The sequence below is a fragment of the Pecten maximus genome, chromosome 9, assembly GCF_902652985.1.
Source record: "Pecten maximus chromosome 9, xPecMax1.1, whole genome shotgun sequence".
NCBI classification, from domain to species: domain Eukaryota; kingdom Metazoa; phylum Mollusca; class Bivalvia; order Pectinida; family Pectinidae; genus Pecten; species Pecten maximus.
The window spans coordinates 38474211-38482370 of NC_047023.1; the positions used below are offsets into that span (position 1 = coordinate 38474211).

An 8160-nucleotide genomic window follows, 5' to 3' on the forward strand; every position below is an offset into this window, starting at 1 on the left:
TGATTGAATTTTGAAAATTATATTTATATTGTAATCATTGCAGACTTAAAAGTAAGATTTTACTCAATATACAATGTTGCCGTATTAAGGTACTTTCTGTACTGGATGTAGATTAATTAACATATGGTTTAGACGCTAGTTTATACTAAACACACTGGGAATGAGTGGTAGGATTCATTCTGTCCATTTATCTCACTATAAACCTAACAAGTTCTGTTACTATAGATACACCCAAGATCACACAAGTTCTGTTACTATAGATACACCCGAGATCACACAAGTTCTGTTACTTTAGATACACCCGAGATCACACAAGTTCTGTTACTATAGATACACCCAAGATCACACACGTTCTGTTACTATAGATACACCCAAGATCACACAAGTTCTGTTACTATAGATACATCCAAGATCACACAAGCTCTGTTACTATAGATACACCTAAGATCACACAAGTTCTGTTACTATAGATACACCCAAGATCACCTATATACATGTATATGTAGGTTTTGGATGTTTTACTCTTATTAACCTTATTTTGAGATATCAATAGTTAATCACGCCACTACCCAGTAAACACAAGAAAACCAGTTTCTAGTCCATGATAAGGTTGTTACTTTCCCCTGAATTTCCTACTGCCCTGTATACTTTTGGAATAGCCAAACAAGTGACAGGGAAACTTTTATCAAACCTGCCAATCCACCATCAAACTCATGATGGCATCAACTCGACCTAGGATTTCTTGTTAATTTGCACCAGTATCTTACATTGGGTTAAATTTATAAATGTAAGGGAATGAAAAGGATTTTAAATTGGTTGAAGCCTGTCATTTCCTTTTGAAAGGACAATAGCTAACAAGCTTTCTGTTTTGATATATACAGGTATTATACCAGGTATACGGGGACTTGGTACTAATTCCAAACGATTGATCTATGTTTTATGATACTTATTATGTGTATATATATGGACAATTAAGATGGAAAGTCAGTCTGAACCAGATTTATTTTAAAGCATTAAAAGAAGTGTTAAATACATTATGTAGGTTAAACATTTTCATTTGCATTTACATCAACATAACTCACTTAACATTAAGATATCAGTGCCTTTTACACTGTGTGCTGTCAATGTTTGATAATTTTAATTTAGTGCTTTATATCAGAGACATATATATGTCACTGTTTATATTCTGTCTCATTGCGACAGGAATGTTGTATAATATTGTCAATGTTTGATCATTTTAATTTATTCTCAGTCTCTAGATCCATAATATATTTATTGTAAATTATTTAATTGTTCTAGATATCATGTTGACTTTATAATTTGTCTAGTCTTATATAATATTAAACTGTATATACTTGTACATGTACATATACATGTACATTGTATACGGTACAAATGTATGTATATCCTGTTAACTCTGTCCGTCCTGTGAGTTTATCCCACCTGAAATACTTCACTTCTCTTTTAAGACTAGAACCATCTGATTTGATGAAGTCACTCTAAATATCCATCTTAAAATCTTTTTCTCAGATTTACGATTTACTTTCTTGAAAACTCAATTTGATATATTTTTACATTTTTTGTACGATAAATGAAATAATTTTTATATGATTTATTGCCCATAATTGTTGGTAATTACATGCTTGATTATTTACAATTTAATTACTGGTATCCATTGCATATTATAATTTATAAACTTCCATAGATATTTATTTCCCAGACTATGCTTTGATTGCTGGAGACACTTGGGAGGATTGGAACTCAAAACAGGAAAAGTAATTGATTAAAACAAAATGATAACTATCAATGGTTTTGGAAACGTTCTATACCTTGACCTTTTGGGTCATTGATCATATAACTACATTTCAATATAATTTCTCATTAGATAGATTTAATATTTAAATATTTAAAAATATTTAAATAAATCAATGATCATATGAATAACAAACAAATATATATCTCATACTGTTGCTGGCAATATTAATTATTTTATTTTGCAAATGAACATATTGTTGTCGCAAATAAAGCCAAGCTGAGAGAGAGTAACATTTTGATTGAAACATTTTTTATTGAAGATAACCAAAAATTATCCAAATAATTTCCAAACTGATGAAGTCCTCCCCTTAAACAGTACAATATAACATTACAGTTTACATTCATCATTAACATCTGTATGTTGTGAATGCATCTGTGATATTTTATTGTGTTGGTCACTTATTTAGAATTTTTTGAACCTGTATTGTTTTTATGATGATATTGAGACAGAGCAATGATAACTGGAAATGGTATTTTATTGTTGTATACTACTAATACCTGATGAACTTCAGTCAGTATGAGTTAAGCCTGTTTTAAGAGACAACGAAGGGTTCAAAGTTGGTGTAATGTGGGTAGTACAAGGAGATGGAGGTTAGAGGGTCTATACTCCGTCCCAGATGGAGGTTAGAGGCTCTATACTCCCTCCCAGATGGAGGTTAGAGGCTCTATACTTCATCCCAGATGGAGGTTAGAGGGTCTATACTCCCTCCCAGATGGAGGTTAGAGGGTCTATACTCCCTCCCAGATGGAGGTTAGAGGGTCTATACTCCATCCCAGATGTATGTTAGAGGGTTTATACTCCATCCCAGATGTATGTTAGAGGGTTTATACTCCCTCCCAGATGGAGGTTAGAGGGTCTATACTCCATCCCAGATGGAGGTTAGAGGGTCTATACTCCCTCCCATGTGAAGGTTAGAGGCTTTATACTCCCTCCCAGGTTGAGGTTAGAGGCTCTATACTCCGTCCCAGATGGAGGTTAGAGGGTCTATACTCCCTCCCATGTGAAGGTTAGAGGGTCTATACTCCCTCCCAGATGGAGGTTAGAGGGTCTATACTCCCTCCCAGATGGAGGTTAGAGGCTCTATACTCCCTCCCAGATTGAGGTTAGAGGGTCTATACTCTGTCCCAGATGGAGGTTAGAGGCTCTATACTTCATTCCAGATGGAGGTTAGAGGGTCTATACTCCGTCCCAGATGGAGGTTAGAGGGTCTATACTCCCTCCCAGATGGAGGTTAGAGGGTCTATACTCCCTCCTAGATGGAGGTTAGAGGGTCTATACTCCGTCCCAGATGCATGTTAGAGGGTTTATACTCCCTCCCATGTGAAGGTTAGAGGGTCTATACTCCCTCCTAGATGGGGGTTAGAGGGTCTATACTCCCTCCCAGATGGAGGTTAGAGGGTCTATACTCCCTCCCATGTGAAGGTTAGAGGGTCTATACTCCCTCCCAGATGGAGGTTAGAGGCTCTATACTCCCTCCCAGATTGAGGTTAGAGGCTCTATACTCCCTCCCATGTGAAGGTTAGAGGGTCTATACTCCATCCCAGATGGAGGTTAGAGGGTCTATACTCCCTCCCATGTGAAGGTTAGAGGCTCTATACTCCCTCCCAGGTTGAGGTTAGAGGCTCTATACTCCGTCCCAGATGGAGGTTAGAGGGTCTATACTCCCTCCCATGTGAAGGTTAGAGGGTCTATACTCCCTCCCAGATTGAGGTTAGAGGGTCTATACTCCGTCCCAGATGGAGGTTAGAGGGTCTATACTCCCTCCCAGATGGAGGTTAGAGGCTCTATACTCCCTCCCAGATTGAGGTTCGAGGCTCTATACTCTGTCCCAGATGGAGGTTAGAGGCTCTATACTCCGTCCCAGATGGAGGTTAGAGGGTTTACACTCCGTCCCAGATGGAGGTTAGAGGGTCTTTACTCCCTCCCAGATGGATGTTAGAGGGTCTATACTCCCTCCTAGATGGAGGTTAGAGGGTCTATACTCCGTCCCAGATGGATGTTAGAGGGTTTATACTCCCTCCCATGTGAAGGTTAGAGGGTCTATACTCCCTCCTAGATGGAGGTTAGAGGGTCTATACTCCCTCCCAGATTGAGGTTAGAGGGTCTATACTCCCTCCTAGATGGAGGTTAGATGGTCTATACTCCATCCCAGATGGAGGTTAGAGGGTCTATACTCCCTCCCAGATGGAGGTTAGAGGGTCTATACTCCCTCCCAGATGGAGGTTAGAGGGTTTATACTCCCTCCTATGTTGACCATAGCAATAATTAATTAAAATAGAAACTTAATATATATATATTAGAAGAGACCAGTGGGAAATTTGTGTTTTGTATTTATTTATTTTTGTGGTTATAAATACTGTATACAAAAACTACAACAACTTCCATATCCCTGTCAATTTTATTTGATTTTATAGCAAATATTTGTTATAAAAGGATAGAATTGATCAATATTCCTGGACATTCCATTCCTGCCTGGCTCTCTATGGTAATGAATCCCTGGACATTCCATTCCTGTCTGGCTCTCTATGGTAATGAATCCCTGGACATTCCATTCCTGCCTGGCTCTCTATGGTAATGAATCCCTGGACATTCCATTCCTGTCTGTCTCTCTATGGTAATGAATCCCTGGACATTCCATTCCTGCCTGGCTCTCTATGGTAATGAATCCCTGGACATTCCATTCCTGTCTGTATCTCTATGGTAATGAATCCCTGGACATTCCATTCCTGCCTGGCTCTCTATGGTAATGAATCCCTGGACATTCCATTCCTGCCTGGCTCTCTTTGGTAATGAATCCCTGGACATTCCATTCCTGCCTGTCTCTCTATGGTAATGAATCCCTGGACATTCCATTCCTGTCTGTCTCTCTATGGTAATGAATTCGTGATCATTCCATTCCTGCCTGGCTCTCTATGCTAATGAATCCTTGGACATTCCATTCCTGCCTGGCTCTCTATGCTAATGAATCCTTGGACATTCCATTCCTGCCTGGCTCTCTATGCTAATGAATCCTTGGACATTCCATTCCTGCCTGGCTCTCTATGCTAATGAATCCCTTGACATTCCATTCCTGCCTGGCTCTCTATGCTAATGAATCCCTTGACATTCCATTCCTGCCTGGCTCTCTATGCTAATGAATCCCTGGACATTCCATTCCTGCCTGTCTCTCTATGCTAATGAATCCCTTGACATTCCATTCCTGCCTGTCTGTCTATAGTAATGAATCCCTGGACATTCCATTCCTGCCTGTCTGTCTATAGTAATGAATCCCTTGACATTCCATTCCTGCCTGGCTCTCTATGCTAATAAATCCCTGGACATTCCATTCCTGTCTGTCTCTCTATGCTAATGAATTCGTGATCATTCCATTCCTGCCTGGCTCTCTATGGTAATGAATCCCTGGACATTCCATTCCTACCTGGCTCTCTATGGTAATGAATCCGTGATCATTCCATTCCTGCCTGTCTGTCTATGGTAATGAATCCCGTGACATTCCATTCCTGCCTGTCTGTCTATAGTAATGAATCCCTGGACATTCCATTCCTGCCTGTCTGTCTATAGTAATGAATCCCTGGACATTCCATTCCTGCCTGTCTGTCTATAGTAATGAATCCCTGGACATTCCATTCCTGCCTGTCTGTCTATAGTAATAAATCCCTGGACATTCCATTCCTGCCTGTCTGTCTATAGTAATGAATCCCTGGACATTCCATTCCTGCCTGTCTGTCTATAGTAATAAATCCCTGGACATTCCATTCCTGCCTGGCTCTCTATGCTAATGAATTCCTGAGCATTCCATTCCTGCCTGGCTCTCTATAGTAATAAATCCCTTGACATTCCATTCCTGCCTGTCTGTCTATAGTAATGAATCCCTGGACATTCCATTCCTGCCTGGCTCTCTATGGTAATGAATCCCTTGACATTACATTCCTGCCTGTCTGTCTATAGTAATGAATCCCTGGACATTCCATTCCTGCCTGTCTGTCTATAGTAATGAATCCCTTGACATTCCATTCCTGCCTGGCTCTCTATGGTAATGAATCCCTTGACATTCCATTCCTGCCTGGCTCTCTATGGTAATGAATCCCTTGACATTCCATTCCTGCCTGGCTCTCTTTGGTAATAAATCCCTGGACATTCCATTCCTGCCTGTCTGTCTATGGTAATAAATCCCTGGACATTCCATTCCTGCCTGTCTCTCTATGGTAATGAATCCCTGGACATTCCATTCCTGCCTGGCTCTCTATGGTAATAAATCCCTGGACATTCCATTCCTGCCTGTCTCTCTATGGTAATGAATCCCTTGACATTCCATTCCTGCCTGGCTCTCTTTGGTAATGAATCCCTGGACATTCCATTCCTGTATGGCTCTCTATGGTAATGAATCCCTGGACATTCCATTCCTGTATGGCTCTCTTTGGTAATGAATCCCTGGACATTCCATTCCTGTATGGCTCTCTATGGTAATGAATCCCTGGACATTCCATTCCTGTATGGGTATGTTCAGTGGGGATCACTGGACCTTAGTCACGTAATATTAATGTTAGTTTTGTTGCTATTCTTTTTGAAATAGTTAAATAGTACTAGTGTTAATTAATTAAAGTCTATTGTAATACACTCTGTATCACTGGCGTGTACTTATGCTCTCTTTGATAACAATTAAATGAAGAATTGATTAGTTTATATATTAGTTTCAAAGAAAAATCTAACGAATAATAAATCATGTAGAAAATCAAAGACTTTGTCTTTTCTTTTTTTCCCTTTTAATGGACAGTTCTTCTGACAGATCCCTGTAAGCTTTGAGAGTGCAGGAAAACCCAGTACATCACTGATGCTTAATGCCTCTCTGTTTTTGTTTATAGATATAAAAGTTAAATTTTATAATCCCCTGTGGGTTGAGCTCAGAATAAGAAGAAAACAATACTGATGACATGTTGTGGCTGATATACAATTCAGCTTTATTTACATTTAGATAATAATGGTTTGTTTTAGACCTTATTTAGAAGACAATTTTTGTGTTGACCTTGGCACCCAGTGATAACCTGTAGCCAAGGTGTCTTATGGAGATATATGTACATGGTAATAATCATCTGTCTATGGCTGACTTCTTTTCCTGGCTATCTTGTGTATCCAGAATTTCTCTGTCTATAATTTGAGAGTGTGGTTCCTGCATGTTTCTGTGTGTTGCACACATAGAACGTCAGTCATATAGACCACCTGAGTGTAGAGTTTCCCTCTACTGTTGGCGTCTGTAGGACAGATAGAACGTCAGTCATATAGACCACCTGAGTGTTGAGTTTCCCTCTACTGTTGATGTCATATAGACCACCTGAGTGTAGAGTTTCCCTCTACTGTTGGTGTCATATAGACCACCTGAGTGTTGTGTTTCCCTCTACTGTTGGTGTCATATAGACCACCTGAGTGTTGAGTTTCCCTCTACTGTTGATGTCATATAGACCATCTGAGTGTTTAGTTTCCCTCTACTGTTGATGTCATATAGACCACCTGAGTGTTGAGTTTCCCTCTACTGTTGGTGTCTGTAGGACAGATAGAACGTCAGTCATATAGACCACCTGAGAGTTGAGTTTCCCTCTACTGTTGGTGTCTGTAGGACAGATAGAACGTCAGTCATATAGACCACCTGAGTGTTGAGTTTCCCTCTATTGTTAGTGTCATATAGACCACCTGAGTGTTGAGTTTCCCTCTACTGTTGGTGTCATATAGACCATCTGAGTGTTGAGTTTCCCTCTACTGTTGGTGTCATATAGACCACCTGAGTGTTGAGTTTCCCTCTACTGTTGGTGTCATATAGACCACCTGAGTGTTGAGTTTCCCTCTACTGTTGGTGTCTGTATGTCAGTCACGAAGACTTCCCGAGAGTTGTGTTTTCCTCAATCTTCTTAAAATTAGGCTTGTTATTTCCGCTCCTCTACCATACAATGACAGGCTTATATTTTACTTAAGGAATACCCAAAAAAGCTTTCGTTTTTCCTCTATTAACAGTCAATTTTCGTTGCTTACTAAGAATAGCAAGAGTATCCAGTATTTCCAATAGTTACCGAAAACAAGCAAATCGTCAGCATATAACATAGGGAATATACTGAATTTATTCTTCAAAATCGCATCGTTTGTTATATTTTGAGAAAGACCCAAAGTTGTTAACATGCTTTAAAAATGTACAGGAGACGTAATTTCCCCTTTGTACGATATGCAGAAGCTTTCATCTAACTTCTAACTTTGATAGTTTTTACTGTTTACTGTTTTAGTCGCTTTCCGGATGTCAACAAAGCAGCAACACGTGCTTATTTTCACTAAAAGATTTAGTTATAATTTATTGTAGAGCG

General features: G+C 39.5%; 1 long non-coding RNA gene across 2 annotated transcripts; it reads left to right on the plus strand.

Annotated features, from left to right (window-relative positions):
* Positions 1 to 2758: 2758 nt before the first annotated feature.
* Positions 2759 to 6553, plus strand: LOC117334140. 2 transcript variants are annotated; one of them, XR_004534043.1, is made up of 2 exons: positions 2759 to 3302; positions 3495 to 6553. It is a non-coding gene; the product is annotated as an uncharacterized LOC117334140 (long non-coding RNA). The 2 variants fall into 2 exon arrangements; XR_004534044.1 differs by having other exon boundaries at positions 2759 to 3206.
* The last annotated feature ends 1607 nt before the right edge of the window (positions 6554 to 8160 follow it).